The sequence below is a fragment of the Bufo bufo genome, chromosome 6 (assembly GCF_905171765.1).
Source record: "Bufo bufo chromosome 6, aBufBuf1.1, whole genome shotgun sequence".
NCBI classification, from domain to species: domain Eukaryota; kingdom Metazoa; phylum Chordata; class Amphibia; order Anura; family Bufonidae; genus Bufo; species Bufo bufo.
The window spans coordinates 410017642-410039966 of record NC_053394.1 but is presented as its reverse complement, the minus strand read 5'-3'; the positions used below and the strand labels follow the sequence as shown (position 1 = coordinate 410039966).

Genomic DNA, 22325 nt, shown 5'->3' with positions numbered 1-22325 from the left:
TTTCTTATATAGGAGAGGGTTAATAAGAAAGGAATGGTGTCCTCGGAATTGTGCAGAGAGTGAAGATGTGGTACATGCGTTCTGGAACTGTAATTTTGCGCAGGTTTTTTGGAGAAGGTTGGGTAATCTGATTAAAAATGTTAGTTCACTGGAAAGTCTAAATTATGAGATGGTGTTTTTTGGTCTACATATAAAAAAAGAAGATTTTAGGATAGTTTGGTGTATATTATCATGTGGTAAAGTAGCTTTATGGAGATGTCGTAATATTTTAGTGTTAAACAGACGTGAGTTAAAAATTGAAGACTATGTTAAACTTTGTCTGAGTTATTATTATTTTTTTTTTGGAAAGACAAAATAGAATTGGGAGAAGAAAAAGCCAATGTTATATGGAAGCAAGATAGGTGGAATTCTTTTTCACGGTAATGAGGTAACTATTTAAAATGGACATATGGACAATAGGAAAAGAAAGAAAAAATAATAATTTTGTTTCACGGTAATGAGGTAATTATTTAAAATGGACATATGGACAATGGAAAAAAATATATATATTTTTGTGTGTTAGTATATAAGTTAAATAGGAGGATTAAAGAATTTAAATAGGTTAAGGGAAAACTTTTAGGAACATTTTTTCCACAATGATGGTTTTTGGAATTTAAGTCTTATGGATGTTGTCTCTTGATGTTGGGAACATGTGATTTCTCTATTTTTTTTAGACTTAAAAAAATCTGAGTGGAAAAAAATATATATATTGTGTGCTGCACTTGGTTGGACGTCAGAAGGTAGGTCCCGGGTACCCTCTCTCTCGGCCTGGGGGGGATCGTTCAGGTTTATAGCCTGGACTTCACCCCCCTGCTGCTATTGGGAGAGAGGCTTAGTCCTGGGAGCGTCGGGTTGCGATCCCCCGTTACCCCTAGAAGTCTCAAGACGGCTAGGGGAGCACACGTTTCTTTGTTTTTTTTAGAGAAGAAACAAACGCCTAATAACATCATGGCAGAGGACCCCGGAGGAGGAGGAGGAGGAACCGGAGGAGGAGAAGACCCTGAACCCATGGAAGGAGGAGACTTTACGCTTGTTGGAGGAAAAAAGACAAAAGAAGAAGGAAGAATTCAAGAGAGGAAATTCTAAAGATGCAAGAGCCGGAGAAGGAACCAGTGGAGGAAGAACCAGAGGAGGAACAGAAGAGCAAAAAGAGAATGTACCCCGACAAGATGAAGAGAACCAAATCCTGGAATACGCTAGAATAAAAGATACAGTCCGCCTGTTTGTAACAGAGAGCAAAAAAGAGAAGTACAACCTAGAATATTTGATAAAAGAAGTGTTATATGGAGTATTTGGGGTACAAAAACATGAAATTTTAGCTATACAGGATTACCCAAGGCGTAGAATTTATGATGTCACTTTTATGCAAAATGGTATTTTTAAAGATTTTATGGCAAAAGTACCGTCAATACTTAACGATAAAAGAGTAGAAGGTTTAAAAATATATGAGCATGAAGTTGATGAAACAAAAAATGTGGTTATAAAAATGTACTGCCCATTTGCTGATGTAAATATTGTTAGTGCGTTTTTAGCTACATATTTAAAATCATTTCTGTAACTAAAATTTGGGATTTGGACATCTAAATGGTTGTACAAGGTAAGTTGTTGCCGTGACCCAAAATTCCCAGGAGGATACATTTTACCGCCAGCTCATTTTAAACTGGGAGACATGGTAGGTGACATGTTTTATTCTGGTATGCCATCATACTGCAGAAGGTGCAAACAATATGGACATATTATGGAAAATTGCCAAAGTACTTGTAGAAATTCTGGTAGTACCCAACATGATATAAGTGAATGTACAGCTGGAAAAAAGTGTTATTCATGTCAAAAATGTGGTCACCTTTCTTTTAATTGTCCCTATTCTAGACCCAAGGCACAGCCAGGGTGGCAGAAGCAACCAGAGGAACAAGCAGAACCCCAACCCCAAGGAGAGGAGCCGAAGGTGGATACAGAAGAACGGATGGATACTACCAGCGGACCCACCCAACCAGAACAAAGACGGAACAAACAGAAGCGGAAGTCCAGTGATCAGCCGACGGATAAACCCCCTCCAGGTACGGAGAGGGGCCAGCCGAATGAAGCTGATCCGCCTGGCCCGCACTCGGTCCCTGGTCAGCCGGTAAGCGCCGCGGTATCTAAAAAAAGGAGGGATTACGTGGATGTGGTGAAGGGGAGCCTGAGGGGGAAGCCTACTGGGGGACCAGGGGCTGATCCTGAAGGCTCCCAACAGAGTATCCCTCCCCGCCTAAGTGGTGAAAAAGAAGCAGAAAGCATTGACACAGTACCAGAAACGGTATTAAGTGAAGCCTCTGCCCCGTAAAGGGAGAGAAGTGATGCCGCGGCTCCGATACCTGAGACTGCTCCAATGGGCTCGATATGGAACGCAGAAGAGGCGCTGGCTGCAGGGGGGGGGGGTCTGCTGAGCGATGGCAGCTCCTCTCCAGTCGGTTCTTTGGATACGGTGACATCTGGGGCTTTTGGTGGCGACATTGACGAGAACGGAAGCGATACCTCTGGTCTTGCTGATGCCGTCTGAAGCGGTGTCTGGGTATTTTAAAAGGTAATAACTCCCCTTTTATTCTTTTACCATGGCTTTTTTAACAGGTATTTCCCTTAACACCAGGAGTGTTCACTCAAAAACTAGGAGAGTAGCCCTTTTTAACTATTTATCTGTTTTTACTGCTACAGTCTTCTTTTTACAAGAGTGTTGTGTACCCCATAAGCAAAACTATAAAAAATATCAGGAAGACTGGAAGTATGGACCTTCAGTGTGGTCGGGGTCGAATGGAAGCAAATCCGGAGGTGTCGCTATTTTATTTAAGGGAAATATTTTAATAGACCATGTGAGTGAGATTTTACCGGGGAGAATTTTATTAGTAAAAGCTTTTATTGATGGTATTAAATGGCAGTTTTTAAATTTTTATGGTTCTGCAGACAAAAAAGAAAGAATAGAAATGTAAGAAATTTTACCTTTATTTATTAATGACTCTGAACCTTTGATTTTTTCGCAGGAGATTTTAGTTGTGAGCTTTTATCTAATTTATTTTCAGATCATAAATGATTATCTTTTAAGATACAGTATGATGGCAAGTATAAAAAGAAAAAAACATGGAAACTGAATGTCTCTCTTTTAAAGGATCCGAAGATTTTATCACCTTTTATAAGCGCTGCAGACGGGTAAGAAATCCCCAAATACCTATTTCAGAATGGTGGGAAAAAATGAAAAAGAAAATTAAGACTTTTTTTTATAAATATGGGGAGAAATAAAGCCCAAGAAAAGAAAGATTTTTTTGAAAAATTAAATACCCGTCTGCAGACTCAGTACAGGCTCCGAGATCTGGGTATAGATATGACTAAAGAGATCAGACAGTAAAAAAGAAATATCTCAGTGCCTGGAGCAGAGAGGTAAAGAAATCATATTTCACTCAAGGGTTAAACATCTAGAAGAAAACGAAACCTGCTCCAGGTACTTTTCTAAAAAAATCCAAGATAAACGTACCCAGATTGAGGAGTTTGATGGAGAAAGTAATATAAAAGGTATTTTAAAGAAAGCACACAAATTTTATTCTGAGCTATTTAATGAGAAAAAGACAGATAAATATTTTATGAAAGACTCACTGAAGGTGATTGAAAGTGTTTTAGATCATGACTCTCAAGGATTTTTATTACAGGATATAACGGAACAAGAGGTTTTAGATACTATTAAAAGTTCCTGGTCTGGATGGTATACCCATTGAATTTTATATTAAATTTTATGGCATTTTAAAAGAGGATTTGTTTTATCTTTTTACAGAAGTTTTTAAGAAAAAGACTCTCCCGGGATCCTGGAAAAAAGGGGAAGTAACCCTACTCTACAAAAAAGGCGACAAAACAGATATTAAAATCTGGAGGCCTATTACATTATTATGTTGTGATTACAAGATAATGGCAAAACTATGTGCAAATAGAATGAAAAAAGTAATCCACAAAATAATTCACCAGAACCAGGTTTGCGGGGTGCCCGGGAGAAGTATTTGGGATAATTTAAATCTTTTAAAAGATGCTATTAATAATGTTAAGGAGAGAAAGGGAAATGTAGCGATTTTATCTTTAGACTTTGAAAAAGCTTTTGATCGTGTATCACACTTTTATCTTTTTCAGGTTTTAAAGAAAATGGGTATACCAGAAGGTTTTATACAATCCATGATAGCATTATATGACCATTGTACAAGATTTTAATCAATGGTTTTAAGACTCAGGATGTCCTTTTAAAATCAGGAGTGAAACAGGGGTGTCCCTTGTCCCCACTACTTTTTATTTGTGCCCTAGAGCCTCTTTTAATTAAGATAAGACAAGATAAGCATATACGTGGTGTCCCCCTGCCAGGCAGAGGGGGACTAGAGGCCAAAGTAGTGGGGTACATGGATGATGTGGCGGTAATCTGTAGGGACACCCTGTCAATACAAAAAGCCTCCAAACAAGTTGAATACTTCTGTGGTTCCTCCGGTTTTAAAGTCAATTTTAATAAAAGTTGTATTTTAAATATTGGAGACATGATTTTAAGGGACATTGACATTCCTGAGTCCGAGACAGTTAAAATTTTAGGCATCACCTTCAGTGAGTCAAATGATGGCCTCAGGAGTTGGGACACGGCAACAGAAAAGATAAATAAAAAGATATGTATGTGGAACCTGAGAAAATTAACAATGGAAGGGAAGGTTTTAATTGTAAAAATGATCATTTTACCGATTTTAATTTATTTAAGTATGGTTTTTCCTCCATCTAATAGTCTTTTAAAAAAGTTAACAAAGCCTGTTTTCATTTTCTTTGGGGCTCTAGGATGGATAAACTACGGAGAGACCTGGTAGTACTTCCCAAACATAAAGGCGGTAAAGACCTTCCTGACATGAAAGCCTTCCTTTTAATTAAATATTTCTGTTTGTGTTTTAATACCCTTTTTAAAGTAAATTATTGGTCTTATTTTTTACGTTATGGTACTGGTTATTTTATGAGGAAAAACCGATAGTTTGAAACGGTTTTAAATTCCCCATATGCTTTTAACCTGCCTAATTCTTATAAGATTTTAGAAAAAAAACCTCTTTTAATTAAAATAATAAAAGGTTAGAAGATTTAAAAAATAGTAAAAAAGTTTTTAAAAGAAATTCAAGATGAAAAACTAATGGTTCCTATTAAAATTTTTAATGAAAATAAATGTAAGCAAATATGGAAGGAAGTCAATATTAAATATTAATATTTCACAGAAATACCTGGCCTGGAGCTACGTACACGAGTTCTGGGCATTCCAGCACCGAAGAGGTTTGACCAGCACCGCAGAATGTCCTAGGGCAGCGGTTCTCAACCTGGGGGTCGATCGGCCCTTTCCGGGGGGTCGCCTGAGGCTTCCTATTAGGGCTGCACGATTGTAGCGTTACATCACCCTACTTCGTGAGATTTCCCTACCTCCTGACTTACCGTCGCACTGCTAATGACGTGAGGAGGCGTTCCTGAGTTTTGACGATCTGCGCATGCGCAAACCGACAGTTTATGGAAAATCTCAGCGGAGTTCAGCTTCACACCGGGACACTGCGCATGCGCCGGCCGGAGTTAGCCGCGCTTGCGCACTGGGCCGTAATATTTCCCTACTAAGGCTCTCCTGCGCATGCGCAGTGTCCCAGTGTAAAGCTGAACTCCGCTGAGATTTTCCATAAACTGTCGGTTTGCGCATGCCGCAGATTGTCAAAACTCAGGAACGCCTCCTCACGTCATTAGCAGTGCGACAGGAAGTCAGGAGGTAGGGAAATCTCACGAGGTAGGGTAGTATAACGCTACAAATAGGAGAGAGATTGTTTCACACAGGAGTAACATACTTTACATGCAAAGACAGTCATGTGCGCAGTTTAGGACACATGAGGGGACACATAGGGCCATGAGGGGGACCAGCATAAGATGCTATATGTCTTATGCTGGCCCCCCTCATGGCCCTATGTGTCATAGCACACATCCCCTATAACAGCGTACTCCACAGATCCACCCCATAACAGTGCCATCCACAGGTCCCCCATAAGTGTCCTCCACAGATCCCCCATAACACTGTCCTCCACAGATCCCCCATATAACAGCATCCTCCACAGATCCCCCACAACACAGCGCCCTCCACAGATCCCCCACAACACAGCGCCCTCCACAGATCCCCCACAACACAGCGCCCTCCACATATCCCCCACAACACAGCGCCATCCACAGATCCCCCACAACACAGCGCCATCCACAGATCCCCCACAACACAGCGCCATCCATAGACCCCCCACAACACAGCGCCATCCACAGATCCCCCACAACACAGTGCCATCCACAGATCCCCCACAATACAGTGCCATCCACAGATCCCCCACAACACAGCGCCATCCACAGATCCCCCACAACACAGCGCCATCCACAGATCCCCCACAACACAGCGTCATCCACAGATCCTCCATAACTCAGCGTAATCCACAGATCCCCATAACTATGTCATACCCAGCCGCGTCAGCGGCTCATATGGGACAATGTAATGGTTGGGGGTCACCACAACATGAGGAACTGTATTAAGGGGTCACGGCTTTAGAAAGGTTGAGAACCACTGTCCTAGGGGAACATGCAGAGAGGAGGACGTTTTTCACCTATTTTGTCATTGTTATTTTGCACAGAAGATATGGACCAAAATGCTCCCCTTAATGAAGAAGATTTCCGGATTAAAGGTTTTAACAATGGACGGTGTATTTTATGAAGGTCTGGAATGCCCATCAAGGACTAAAAAGGCAATGGCATGGAAGATCACCAACTGTGTTAAAGCAGCTCTGTGGATGGCCAGGAATATTTTATGTTTTAAAAATGATCTTATTTCTGAAGAAAATGTTTAAATAATATTTATACATTTCTTCTAAAACCATTTTTAAATCGACAAAAAAAAAATTCCTTTTATGTGCCACAAATGGTTTTTAAGGGAATGGGGGTCAGTTATATAATATTATACCATTTTAATTCTATATATTTCTGTAAAACTGTTTTATTAATTTATTATGAATTCCTTATGTAAAGATTGATTTTAATGACTATCCCAAAGGGATATATTTTAACTTGAAAAAAAAAAATCTGTTCTTATCAGTTTAATATCTGATACGTCCCCTATCTGGGGACCATATATTAAATGGATTTTTCGAACAGGGAGATGGAAAAAGAGCTTGCTCTGTCCACTCCACGCATTGACCTGGTATTGCAGTACCTCCAGGATCGGTGCACCCCTTCTAATCTAGTATGAAAAAAACTTAATGAAATAGATTGATTGCAAGCATCCTTCCAGCAAGCAAGTAAGTGGAAAGTTGTGTGTGTCCTGTCCTGCCTCAGGAGTCTTCACTTCAGCTTCTCCTCTCTCTGCCCAGTCAGTGCTGTGCTGCTTTCTGCATACCTGCATCTAGTCTGTCAATCTCCTAATTGCATCAGCTGTTGGTTTGTTCCAGCACCAAGCAACCCAGCCAGCCAGTCTCCTCACACCCTAAATCCAATTAAGACTGATGGATGGCTTAATTGGCTTATCACCTGAATTAAGTGTTTGGACCTCCACGCACCTTTGGTTGGATTTGGATTAGGCCTGAGATGCTGAGTTGTTCCTGAAAATTGTCCCTTTTGTAGCAAGTTGGCTGGATGTAACCATTTAGCTCTTCCAGTGCTTCAATAAATGAGTAAAGTTTGCCTGTGTCTCCCTCTTGTGGATCTTTTGAACTGGATTACTTGGAGGTTGGCTAAAAAGTAGTCCAGCACTTCCTATGTATCTGTCAGGTCAGGTCAGAGGTCAAGTAAGATCGGGTCAGTGAATGACATCACAAGGGCCCTGACGGAACACTCAACAATGGGACCCTGACATCACAATCAACAATGCATGCCCTTTTTTTTTTTTTTTCCACTACTTCTCCATTCACTCCTCATCAGTTTTTCTGCTTGGCGTGCTTTGGCACCAGGAATTTCGTGTGAAGAAAAGGCGTGGCCAAAAGTGGCGGGTGGGTGGACCTATGCAGATGGCAAACATGAAGAGGAGCATGCTGGTGATTTCTGAGCGTAGGACGCACGTTCGTTTTCCCTGGTTTGTGAGAGAAAGAAGCCTCCTGGACTGTGGGTTAGGGGCCTGTAGGCTGTTGCCTTGAAGTGCTCTGCATAGTGGATAAGCGGCCCGGTTGTCGAGGCCGAGCGGGTTATCGCTTCTTGGCCTTTTGGCTAAGATCACGTGTAGAGATACATAAGGTCTTGGCTGGAAGGTGCCTGGGGTACCCGATTCCTCGGTCCTTGGGGGATGGCGCGGGTTTATAGCCCGTGTCGTGCCTCTTGCTGCTATAGGGGATAGGCTTAGTCCCCAGGCAACGGGAGGCGATCGCGCTTTTTTGCGGTTTTCGAACCAGAGAGGGCGTATTTTGGAGCGTGGATTAAGGGCGTGAAGGCGACATTTTTTTCGGCCTCGTGGCTTGGATCTAGTGCGGCACCGAGAGGTGCTGCCTCGATCCCGGTGAGAGGTAGTCCAGGGTCTCCGGATACCTGGCCTCAGGGGTGGGTCCTGGAGGGTCTAAACCCCTGTTGCTGGAAGTGACGGTTGAACCCCTGGACGTCGGACATTTTGTCGTGCCTGTTACTGCGGTCATTTAAGATCTTGACGGTCGGTTTCGGTGGCGGAAAGAATACTTGGAAGAGGCTTGGAAGTACCTGGGATACTCTGAACCTTGGCTTGGGGTGAGGTATCCTGCCTTACGGGCTGGGGCGCTGCACCTGAGGTTTTCGAGGTGAAGGGCTTGTTTTCCCCGGGATACGGAGATGCCATTTTCCTTTGGGTTTGCAGCCGGGGAGACCCGGTTGCGCCAATCAGTCAGAATTGAGGTGGAGGAGGGCCATCGACAACAAAAGAACCTCCGCTATGTGGTGGCGGAGGTCCTGTTGGGCTACTTTGGTTTCCACAAATCTGAAATCCTGTGTCTGAGAGACCAGGAAATACAAGGGCAATACACTATTTCCTTTGATGCATCGAGTTGTTGCGACAACATGTACGATAGATTGGTCGTGGCGGATCCGAGTGATAAGAGGTTGGATGGCCTCGATTTTCTCTTTCTCTACAGTGAGGAGAAGAGATCACTGATTGTAGTGATGTACAATCCCTTTTTGCGGAGGCTGATATACAGACTTTCCTCAGTCGTTATTGCCGTTCCATCCGCTTCGAGAAAAATATCCTGAACGGAGAGGGTCTTTGGAAAGGCAAGAGGAAATATTGGGTCATTCTGAAAGAAGACCCTTGCGGTATAGGAGGTCTGTCGCATCCACCCTCGCAATTTTCGATAGGAAGTCACCGAGGCTTCCTTTATTACAATCAGATGCCCACCTTTTGTCGAAAATGCTTGCGCTATGGGCATGTCCAATGGAATTGCGAGAACCCAAAAGAGGTGAGGTGCAACAATTGTGGGAAACTTGGACATGTTGCCTCAAGATGCACGGGCGAAAAAATGTGCTCCCTATGTGGGACGGAGGGACACATTTTCCGAGAATGTCCTATGAAGGCTAACAAAAAATCTGAGCCTGAGCAACAGTCAGCAAGGGATGCATGCTCTGCGGTAAAAGCCCTAAGCACGAGTGTCATCGTTAAGCCCGGAGCTCCAAAGGTGGACTCTGGGGCTGGGCAAGAGAGTGCTGCAGGCTCTTCTGACCAGACAGCTGAGTCGATAATAAGACCTGGGCATGAGTCGACAGGTGGTGCGACTCAGGAACTACCCACGGAGGGTCTCCAAAGACTTTCCAGGGCAGGACGTAGGTCGAGTGCGGGATTTGAACAGGGCCCATCTACCCCAAAAAAGGGCCCTGCGAAAGATCCTAGTGCGACTAAGTCTGGGCCTCCTATGACCCCCAAAGGTGGGAATACAAAAAGTCTGGAGCAAGGACTCTCTGCACCTTTAGCAGGAAGTCAAGCGAGGAAGGACGGAGGTAAGAGTCATAGTCTGAGTCGGTCGAGTGAGGGGTCAGAGCCACAGTCTGGGGCAGCGGTTGCAACAGATGGGGCGGTGAAGACCTCTCTTTCAAGAAAAGTCTTGTTAAGCTCTTCGTTTCTCGGGTTGCTCCAATTGGCTGCGGAGACGGGAACATCGGCAGATGACGATGGCGTGATTTTGAAGGTCCCATCCAGCGAGAATGAGGAGGAGATGGACAGCAGCCAGTCTTCGAAGAGACAAAGAGAAGAGGATGAAGTGAAGAAACAGAGGAAACACCGAACTACGGAGGGTCCAGAACCTCGGACGGATTTTACGCCTGATTTAGGTTCTGCTAATATCACAGACTTTCTGACCCCCGGAAAAGGAGATGATGAATCCCTATGAATTGAGGCTTTTGACTCTTCTGAATCGGACTCTGACAACATCTAAATGGTTATCCCCATTAATGTGGTCTCACTAAATGTGAGATCCTTAAAGAGCTCTGTACGCAGAGCTGCTTTATTTTCCTATTTAGAGACTGTTAATTTTGATATATGTCTTCTTCAAGAATGTGGGATTGCTAGTGACCTTGAATATGTTAACCTGAAAAAAGATTGGAAATTCGGCTCCTCGGTTTGGTCAGGCGCAAATAATTGTCGTTCTGTGGGGGTTGGTTTACTATGTCACAATCACCAAATATCTATACAATCTGTTTTAGAAATTATGCCGGGTAGAGCAATTTTAATTTATTTATCTTTTAAAGGTTTTACTATTCGTGTTTTAAATGTATATGCACCACCCACAAAACAAGAAAGGGCTGAATTATTTGAAATTTTACCTTTATTTTGTGTTGGTACTTCCCCTTTGCTGGTAGGTGGGGATTTTAATTGTATACGTGATGGAGAACACCGGCGGGGGGGGGGGGAGTGCCACCTCCGGAGACCGTACTTCTTACTTGTTGAAACATATTTTAGAGGATTTTAGGTTAAAAGATTGCTGGAAGGAACTCTCGCCGTCGGACCTGGCCCCCACATGGTCCAGCAGGAGGGTAAGTTCCAGAATAGATTTTATCTTTTTTTCAAATTCTTTTATCCCCAAAAGCTGTACCGTCTCATCCAACATTTTTTCAGACCACACAGTTAAGCTGGAGCTAGAAGGGGAATTAAAAACCAAACAGGGTCCCTGGAGGCTGAATGTTACACTTCTAGAGGACCCTGAGAGTTCCTACCAGTTGTGGCAGTCCCAGAGGCCATCAAATCAAACAGTGCTACACTGGTGGGAAAATATTAAACCTAAAATTAAAAAGTTTTTTTTAGAAGCAGGTAAGAAGAAGACCAGAGAGAAGAAAAGATGGTATTATGTTTGCATGTGCTTTTTAAATTAACAGAAATCGGTATGGATGTGAGTAATGATATTTTAAAAGTTAAAACTGAAATTAAAAAAGTCGTGGATGATAAAGGAAAACAAATAATTTTCAATTCACATGTGCAATATTTTGAAGAAGGAGAGAAATGTTCAAGTCTTTTCTTTAAGAAGGTTAAGGATAAACGTGATGCGATCCAAAGCCTAGAAGGTGAATCCACAATAAAAGATATGTTAGATGCTGCTTTTAACTTTTATCAGTCACTCTTTGATAAGAAAAATATTGACTCGTCCTTTTTAGAAGATGTTCTTAACTCTCTTGATTTTAAGCTAGATCTTTTAGACCAGGAAATTTTACTAAATGTTGATTACAAAGTCCTGGCCAAATTAATGGCAACGCGTTTTAAACCTATTATACACTGCTCAAAAAAATAAAGGGAACACAAAAATAACACATCCTAGATCTGAGTTAATTAAATATTCTTCTGAAATACTTTGTTCTTTACATAGTTGAATGTGCTGACAACAAAATCACCCAAAAATTAAAAAATGGAAATCAAATTTTTCAACCCATGGAGGTCTGGATTTGGAGTCACACTCAAAATTAAAGTGTAAAAACACACTACAGGCTGATCCAACTTTGATGTAATGTCCTTAAAACAAGTCAAAATGAGGCTCAGTAGTGTGTGTGGCCTCCACATGCCTGTATGACCTCCCTACAACGCCTGTGCATGCTCCTGATGAGGTGGCGGACGGTCTCCTGAGGGATCTCCTCCCAGACCTGAACTAAAGCATCTGGCAACTCCTGGACAGTCTGTGGTGCAACGTGACGTTGGTGGATAGAGCGAGACATGATGTCCCAGATGTGCTCAATTGGATTCAGGTCTGGGGAACGGGCGGGCCAGTCCATAGCATCAATGCTTTCGTCTTGCAGGAACTGCTGACACACTCCAGCCACATGAGGTCTAGCATTGTCTTGCATTAGGAGGAACCCAGGGCCAACTGCACCAGCATATGGTCTCACAAGGGGTCTGAGGATCTCATCTCGGTACCTAATGGCAGTCAGGCTACCTCTGGCGAGCACATGGAGGGCTGTGCGGCCCTCCAAAGAAATGCCACCCCACACCATTACTGACCCAATGCCAAACCGGTCATGCTGGAGGATGTTGCAGGCAGCAGAACGTTCTCCACGGCTTCTCCAGACTCTGTCACGTCTGTCACATGTGCTCAGTGTGAACCTGCTTTCATCTGTGAAGAGCACAGGGCGCCAGTGGCGAATTTGCCAATCTTGGTGTTCTCTGGCAAATGCCAAACGTCCTGCACGGTGTTGGGCTGTAAGCACAACCCCCACCTGTGGATGTCGGGCCCTCATATCACCCTCATGGAGTCTGTTTCTGACTGTTTGAGCAGACACATGCACATTTGTGGCCTGCTGGAGGTCATTTTGCAGGGCTCTGGCAGTGCTCCTCCTGTTCCTCCTTGCACAAAGGCAGAGGTAGCGGTCCTGCTGCTGGGTTGTTGCCCTCCTACGGCCTCCTCCACGTCTCCTGATGTACTGGCCTGTCTCCTGGTAGCGCCTCCATGCTCTGGACACTACGCTGACAGACACAGCAAACCTTCTTGCCACAGCTCGCATTGATGTGCCATCCTGGATAAGCTGCACTACCTGAGCCACCTGTCTGGGTTGTAGACTCCGTCTCATGCTACCACTAGAGTGAAAGCACCGCCAGCATTCAAAAGTAACCAAAACATCAGCCAGGAAGCATAGGAACTGAGAAGTGGTCTGTGGTTACCACCTGCAGAACCACTCTATTGGGGGTGTCTTGCTAATTGCCTATAATTTCCAGCTGTTGTCTATCCCATTTGCACAACAGAATGTGAAATTGATTGTCACTCAGTGTTGCTTCCTAAGTGGACAGTTTGATTTCACAGAAGTGTGATTGACTTGGAGTTACATTGTGTTGTTTAAGTGTTCCCTTTATTATTTTTGAGCAGTGTAAATAAAATAATCCATCCCAGTCAAGTGTGCGGGGTGCCAGGTAGATCTATTGCCGAATCTTTAAATATTTTACGTGACATCATATGGTATTTTAAAGACAGAAATCAAAATTTAGCCATTTTATCCCTAGACTTCGAAAAGGCGTTCGATCGAGTATCACATGAGTACCAACAAAAAGTTGTCTGTCCCTAATAAAATTTTAAGTCGTATTAAGCTTTTATACCAGTCCTGTTTTAGACAAATATCTATTAATGGATTTTTAACAAAAGAAGTACCGCTTTTATCTGGGGTTAAACAGGGATGTCCTTTGTCTCCTCTCCTTTTTATATGTGCAATAAAGCCCCTGTTGGCACTCCTCAGGAAGGACAAGGTAATCAGAGGGGTGCCGATACCGGGTGGGAGAGGAGAACAGGTTAAAGTCCTAGGTTATATGGATGATATAACAATATTGTGTACAGATTCTCCACCCTTGCGAAGAGCTCTAAGGACTACGACCTTTTTTTGTGAGGCCTCTGGTTTTAAACTTAATGTAGATAAGTGTGATTGTTTTAATATTGGTTCTTGGGACTCCTCTATAACACCTGGAGTTAATATACAACAGGACAGTATTAAGATTTTAGGGATAACTTTTAACCAAGCTAACGATGGGATTTTAAACTGGGATCTGGCAATAGGAAAAATGGAAAAGAAAATTTTAATGTGGAACTTAAGGAATTTAACAATAGAAGGAAAGGTTTTAATAATAAAGGCGGTTTTAATTCCCATAATGTTATATGTAGCAATGGTATTCCCTCCTTCATCTTTGTATATTAAAAAATTAACTAGATTGTTTTACTTTTTTATGGGGGTCAAAGATGGAAAAGTTAAGGAGGGAATTAATGTATAAAAAGAAATATAATGGGGGAAGAGATGTGCCAAACCTTTTTACCTTCTTTTATATTAAATATTTCTGCTTTTGTTTTAGATTGTACAGTTCCAAGGGCATTTTTAGTTATTTTTTAAAAATATGCTGCGGGAATGATTTTTAAAAGATGGTTCAGAATCCCTTTAAATTCTCCTGTGCTTCTGTGTCCCCCAAAACACTACGCGGTACTTGAAAAAACAGTCAGGCTCTTGGGGCTTCAAGAATTAGAGCCTGACATTTTGGGGGACCATAAGAAAGTCTTGTTGATTTACAGGAAACAGGAGGAGGTGCAGGCAAGATCAAAGACGGTATGGCGCAATGTGTTTGGAAAATTCCTAGCAAACATTCATAAAGATCTTGCCTGGGCAATCGTCCACCAGTGCCTCCCTACACGTGAGTTCCAGCATAGGCGAGGACTGGTGGCGAGAGCCAGGTGTCCGAGACAAAGATGTGGGGATGTTGAGTCAGTCATGCACCTCTTCTGGAATTGTCCTTTTGCACAGGAGATTTGGAGAAAGATGGGGCCATTATTAAAATGGATATGTGGTTTAAAGGATCTTAACTTTGAGTACATTTTTTATGGTCTTTTTACTTGTCCAAGCCCAAAGCAGCAGATTTTATGTTGGACAATAATTAATTGTTTTAAAAGTGCCCTATGGAAAGTCAGGAATATTTAAATTTTTAAGCATGATTTTATTCTAATTCTATTTATTCTAATAATTGTATTAAAATAGCTTTAAGTGAAATGTATATTTATTATTTGAGAGACAAAAAGCACTTTGGTCCAAAAGAAGCAGCATCTATGTGGTGTTTGTCCTTATGGAATTCAATTGTACAATAGTAATTATGTCCTCATCTTTTATCCTTATTTATATATGTGTCTGCAATTTTGACTTCAGTTGTTATATTTTATTTATGATTTTCTGATTAATAAAATTGTGTGTTGAAACCTTAGTCAGAGGCATCTGAGCTGGCCCCAGCTACTTGGCCTTGGGTGACTTCCTTAAGTGGTTGCATCCATGCTGCTATAGGGTAGCTAGACTAACCCTCAGGTTACTAGGGAAACCCCAGCACTTGGCCTTCCTCTCTTCCCTTCTAGGGTTGGGAGGTTGCTGCTATCCAGTGTCTGGGCAGATTCCCTAAGGGAAGGCGATAGTTGTGGAGCATAGCAGAGGTGCCGTCGACAGCGCCAAATACAGTGCGGCTGTATGTCTTGGAGGACCAGAGGTCGTCATTTTCGGTTGTGAAGAACCGGACGAAGATTATTGAAGAAACGCTGAAGATGCCTATGGAGGAGATTTTTTGCGTGCAGGCTTTTCCTGTCAAAAGATTTTATGATGTTTCCTTTGTCTCTCAGGATTCATTTCGCACTTGCTATGCCAGGAGTTGGGAACTTGCAGACCATCCAGAGCTGAAGGATGTTAATTTCTTGGTGTCCCAGGAAAGAGAGCAGAGGAGAATGACCCCGGTGACCGTCCAGATGTATAATCCCTTCGTTAAGGAGGAGGAAATTGTCTTGTTTCTGCAAAGGTACTGTAAATACGTATCTCCAGGAGAGAAAAAGAAAAACGTTTTTGGAACCTTTACCGGGCTCCAGAGATACTGGGTGGAGTTCAGTTATGACGAAGCAGGGGTAGGTGCGATGATGCACCCCCCGCAAATGTTTTCTATTGGATCAAACAGGGGACATTTATTTTACCCTGGGCAACCAGAGTTTTGCCCAAATTGTTTTTCTTTGGGACATTTAAAAGAGAGCTGTACCTCTGGAATGGTTTGCAGGAACTGTTTTCAGACAGGCCACAGTACAGCAGAGTGTGAAGAGGCGAGAAAGTGCCACTTCTGAAACTCCTCGGAGCATCTGGCAAGGCAATGTCCCAGAGTAAACCAGATTCCTGGTACGAGAACCTGGGCAAGTGTGGTGAGCGGAGAACCAGATATGAACTTTAAGTCTTCTCTTGAGGTTCCCTCAGATGTGGAAGTTGGGGTGAAGGAGGACGTCACGGACCCTGGTCCGGCTCCAGACCCCCTGAGAGCAGAAGGAGAGGACCTGGTTGTGGACTCGGACCCTATTGATGACCCTGTGGTGGAGGAGTCTGCTGATGGACCAGAGATGGAGGTAGAAAAAGATTCTTTGAAAAGAAAGCCTGCAGAGACTGTGGAGATCCCCTTAAGTCAGCAAATTAGGGAGTTTGAAAGTACTGGGGGAGATAAAACTTCTGAGTTGGATTCTGACGCTTCTTCCCGGGAGCAAAGGGTGGAAAGACCAAGTGTAAAAAAAGTGGCAAGGACTTGAGGGTTTAAGAAATGTGCGGAGGAGGTAAAGAAAAACAAGGTAAAGGAATGGGGAGAGATGAAATTGGTGCAGGTCCCAGGCCCCTCTGCCCCAGGAAGCACAAGTAGAGGGAGAGTCCCTAGAAAGGGAAAGAAAGGAAGTACTGATGTTTCTGTTGTTTAACCTTTTCTTTTTCTAGGAAGACTCATGATGCTGAAAATCCGGACAATCAACGCTAGGTCGATAAGATCTGCAAGGAGAATAGAAGCAATTTTTTCATCTTTGGTTACTTATGCATGTGACATCCTATGTTTACAAGATTGAAATCTGGAAGATGAGCCTCAGAGTACTTCCTGGTCTTTAGGACCAAGTGTGTGGTCGATTGGGGGTAAAAAAAAGAATTGTTTAAAGGGAATGATTTTGTTATACACAATATTACTCATATAGCTGAAGGTAGAGCAGTTTCAGTTAGTTTTCAATGTAATTAACGTGTATGCTCCTTTAGATAGAAAGGACTGGGAGGAATTAATAGAGAGATTGTACTTTTTTTTAGGTGGAAGGGAGAATGTATTTTTAGTTGGGGACTTTAATTGTTTTATTTCTGATGGGGATAGGTTGGGTAGTGTGTCCAAAATTGACAAAAGTGGGAAACAACTGAAAGAATTGGTTTCTTTATTTGGCCTTAGTGATGCCTTTAAAGAGAAAGGGGATGGATCTAGAGGTTATACTTATTTTAGTGACAAAGGTAGTATATGTTCAAGAATTGATTTTTGTTTTTGTTGCAGGTACATGGAGATTGAAAAATGTACTGTGACAAGATTGCAGTATACGGATCATGCCTTGGTTGAATGTAGCATGAGTATAAGTGGGGAGTACGACTATGGGAGGGGTGTGTGGAAATGAAATGTTTCTTTGTTGGAAGATGGGTCTGTGCGTGAAAGTTATTGTGAATGGTTTAGGAAATGGATGAATAAAAAGGAGGAGTTTGAGAGTGTGGTTGAGTGGTGTGAATGGGTGAAGGCAGAGACGAAAACATTTTTAATTAAATAAGGGTGTCAGAAGGTGAGGAGTGAACGTGAAGATTATGAAAGGTGGCAGGTTAGGCTGCAGTATTTAGAAAAATTGCAAAGAGGTGGAAATGATGTTAAAAAGGAGATTCAGGAGGCTAGAGAGACTGAAAGACAGAAGCTTCAGGAGCGAGGGAGGAAAATAATAGCTCAGACGAGATTGGTTGTGAAAGAGAAGGATGAGAAGTGTACAAATTTTTTCTTTAAAAACGTGCATGTAAGTAAAGTGAGAATGGAGAGTGTATTAGATAAGGATGGGACAGAAGTGAGAGGTAAGACAATGTGATTAATGAGGTGTGGAAGTTTTATGTAGATTTGTTTTAAAAAAAAAGATAAAGCGTATGATTTGGAAGGTGATTGTTTGGATAATATTGAGAAACATTTGTATAGAGAGGATAGGGAGTGGTTGAGTGAAGTGGTGAAAAGTATGAAGAAAGGGAAAGTGGCTGAAAGTGATAGTTTGCCTGTTTAATTTTTTTGTACTTTTGATTGGAGAGCATGTATTTGATGTGTGTAAATGGGTGTTAGATAGAGGAAGACTGTCTGAAAGTATAGTTGTGTTATTTTTTAAGAAAGGAAATAAAAAAGACTTAAAAAATTGGAGGCCAGTGACGCTTCTCAATTGTGATTATAAGATAATAGCCAAAGTTATTGCAAATTGGTTAAGGAGAGTGATTGAGAATATGGTAGGAGCAGAACAGGTGTCCGCAGTCCCAGGACGACAGATTAGTGAGAGTTTAATGGGATTGCGGGATGTACTGTATGACTGTGATGAAAGGAAGCAATCAATTGCTGTAGTGGCTGTGGATTTTGAGAAGGCATATGACAGGGTTCAGCATGATTTTTTATGTTTAATGTTTTGAGGACAATGGGTGTTCCAGAATACATGGTAGGTTGGATAGGGGGTATCGTATGAGTGTGTTGTAAGTAAGGTACAGATGAATGGTTGGTTAAGTAAAAGTATTAGAATAGAGTCAAAGGTGAGGCAGGGTTGTCCCCTGTCCCCAATTTTGTTTATTTGTGTGATAAAGCCTTTGTTGGGGGTTATAAGAGTGGTAGAAGTGCCTGGTAGTGGAGGGAGAGATATAAGAGTGATTGGCTACATGGACGATGTGACAATGGTATGTAAGTCGCAGGCGGGAATAAGAAGGGCAAAGTTACTGATGGAATGTTTTTGTATGGCCAGTGGATTTAAGTTCAATATACACTCACCTAAAGAATTATTAGGAACACCTGTTCTATTTCTCATTAATGCAATTATCTAGTCAACCAATCACATGGCAGTTGCTTCGATGCATTTAGGGGTGTGGTCCTGGTCAAGACAATCTCCTGAACTCCAAACTGAATGTCAGAAACGGAAAGAAAGGGGATTTAAGCAATTTTGAGCGTGGCATGGTTGTTGGTGCCAGACGGGCCGGTCTGAGTATTTCACAATCTGCTTAGTTACTGGGATTTGCACGCACAACCATTTCTAGGGTTTACAAAGAATGGTATGAAAAGGGAAGAACATCCAGTATGCGGCAGTCCTGTGGGCAAAAATGCCTTGTGGATGCTAGAGGTCAGAGGAGAATGGGCCGACTGATTCAAGCTGATAGAAGAGCAACGTTGACTGAAATAACCACTCGTTACAACCGAGGTATGCAGCAAAGCATTTGTGAAGCCACAACACACACAACCTTGAGGCGGATGGGCTACAACAGCAGAAGACCCCACCGGGTACCACTCATCTCCACTACAAATAGGAAAAAGAGGCTACAATTTGCACGAGCTCACCAAAATTGGACTGTTGAAGACTGGAAAAATGTTGCCTGGTCTGATGAGTCTCGATTTCTGTTGAGACATTCAAATGGTAGAGTCTGAATTTGGCGTAAACAGAATGAGAACATGTATCCATCCTCTGATGGCTACTTCCAGCAGGATAATGCACCATGTCACAAAGCTTGAATCATTTCAAATTGGTTTCTTGAACATGACAATGAGTTCACTGTACTAAAATGGCCCCCACAGTCACCAGATCTCAACCCAATAGAGCATCTTTGGGATGTGGTGGAACGGGAGCTTCGTGCCCTGGATGTGCATCCCTCAAATCTCCATCAACTGCAAGATGCTATCCTATCAATATGGGCCAACATTTCTAAAGAATGCTATCAGCACCTTGTTGAATCAATGCCACGTAGAATTAAGGCAGTTCTGAAGGCAAAAGGGGGTCCAACACCGTATTAGTATGGTGTTCCTAATAATTCTTTAAGTGAGTGTAGATAGGAGTGTATGTAAAGTTTTTGGGGCGTGGAGTGAGATTGAATTGTGTGGTTGGCCGGTTCGAGAAGGGTGGATTGATGTATTAGGTATTATTTTTGATAAGGACTTGTATGGGAAACAAAGTTGGGAGATAGTTCATGAGAGAATTAAGAAAAAAATGGATTTTTGGGCTTTGAGGTCTTTAACCATGGAAGGAAGAGTATTAAGAATTTAGGCTGTGCTTATTCCTATTTTACTATATGTTAATAATGTTTTTCCAGCGCCTGATAGATGCCTGAAAAGAATAATAAGTCTGTTATTCACGTTATTTTGGAACTCCAAAATGGAGAAATTAAAAAGTGAGGAAAGATGGAGGGAAAGGACTAACAAATGTCGAGAGGTTATTATCGGTAAAGTATGTGAGTTTAGGGTTTTAGGGTTGAGATCGGATGAAGCAATAGGAGTGTGGAAAAAATTTTCAATGGAAGGTGTGATGAATAGACAAAAGGATATTGCGTGGATGGCTTGTCATAATATTTTGCCTGTACGTGAAGTGCAAAAGAGAAGGGATTTAGTTAAGTCTGAAGTGTGTCCAAGGGATGGGTGTGGTGAGAGTGAATAGGTTAGACATTTGATGTGGGGATATGATTATGCTAAATAATGTTAATGCAAGAAGTGCTATGTTTGAAATGGGAGCTTGTGGAAAATTAAAAGTGAGGATGATGTGGTTCATTATGATGTGCGTGATGGAGAGCTTATGGGATGTACAGTCTTTTAATGCGTAAAATTAGTCCTTTCTAGACTATATGTAATTTATAATTGGGATAGGCAGAAAGGTGTTATGGATGAGGAAGGTGTGTGGAAACAAAAAAAGTGGAGGTTTTTGGTGAAGGAGTGAGTTTTCCATAAAGAAATTAAAAAAATAAAAGGAAAAAAAGAGAAACCTATGATGTAACAATAAAAGCAACTTTGATGAGATGCTAATATTGATCTGAAAGGTTTTTAAAAAATCTGTTCTTATCAGTTTAATATCTGATACGTCCCCTATCTGGGGACCATATATTAAATTGATTTTTCGAACAGGGAGATGGAAAAAGAGCTTGCTCTGTCCACTCCACGCATTGACCTGGTATTGCAGTACCTCCAGGACCGGCGCACCCCTTCTAATCCAGTATGAAAAACAGAATGAAATTGATTGCAAGCATCTTTCCAGCAAGCAAGTGGAAAGTTGTGTGTGTCCTGCCTCCCTCAGGAGTCAGCACTTCAGCTTCTCCTCGGTCTGCCCAGTCAGTCAGTGCAGTGTTGCTTTTTGCATATAATACCTGCATCTAGTCTGTCAATCTCCTAATTGCATCAGCTGTGGGTTTGTTCCAGCACCAAGGAACCCAGCCAGCCAGTCTCTTCACACCCTCAATCCAATTAAGACTGATGGGTTAATTGGTTTATCACCTGAATGAAGTGTTTGGACTGCCACGCACATTACCTTGGGTTTGATTTGGGCCTGTTGTGCACACCTGCGATGCTGAGTTGTCCCTGGGAATTGACCCTTTTGTAGCAAGTTGGCTGGATGTAACCATTTTTCCTTGCTTCATTAAATGAGTAAAGTTTGCCTGTGTCTCCCTCTTGTGGATCTATCATTTGAACTGGATTACTTGGAGGTTAAAAAGTAGTCTAGCACTTCCTATGTATCTGCAGCAGCAGCTGGACCTACCTTGTCTGGACAATGGACGGAACACTGCACGTGTCACAGGAGGCTTGTCAGGTCAGAGGCAAGTAAGGTCAGGTCAGTGGATGACATCACAAGGGCCCTGACGGAACACTCAACAATGGGGCCCTGACATCACAATCAACAACAATGCATACCCCTTTTTTTTTCACTACTATTTCTCCATTTACTCCTCATATCATGTTTTCGCTTGGCGTGCTTTGGCACCAGGAATTGCGTGCGAAGAAAAGGCATGGCCAAAAGCTGCAGGTGGGCGGAGCTATGCAGATAGCGAACACGAAGAGGAGCATGCTGGTGATTTCTGAGCGTGGGATGCACGCACGTTTTCCCTGGTTTGTGAGAGAAAGAAGCGTCCCGGACTGTGTGTGGGTCTGGGGCCTGTAGTCTATTGCCTTCAGAAGTGCTCTGCATTGGGGACCATCGGCCTGTACTGCGAACCCTTTCAGGTTATCGCTTCTCGGCCTTTTGGCTCAGATCAAGTGTAGTTTTGCTCGCTTGGTCTGGGCTGATATAAGGTGTCACTGGGTACCCGTCTCCTCGGCCTGGGAGGGGGGCAGCGGTTTATAGCCGTTGTCTTATCTCCCTGCTGCTATTGGGGAGCGGCTTAGTCCCGGTGACAACGAGAAGGCGATCCCCGAGGTGTAGCGTGGCAAGCTATGGCTGAAGCACCAAAGGCACCCAATACAGTTTGGCTGTTCGTCGCTGAGGAAAAGAAGCAGGAGTATGGTCTGATCCACATCCAGAAGAAGGTTCTTGAGGAGG

At 42.6% G+C, this 22325-nt stretch overlaps 2 pseudogenes; both read left to right on the top strand.

Moving 5' to 3' along the window:
• The first annotated feature begins 7125 nt into the window (after positions 1 to 7125).
• LOC121006381 lies at positions 7126 to 7304 on the top strand (annotated as a pseudogene).
• A 13518-nt stretch (positions 7305 to 20822) lies between these two features.
• Positions 20823 to 21000, top strand: LOC121006454 (annotated as a pseudogene).
• Positions 21001 to 22325: the final 1325 nt, after the last annotated feature.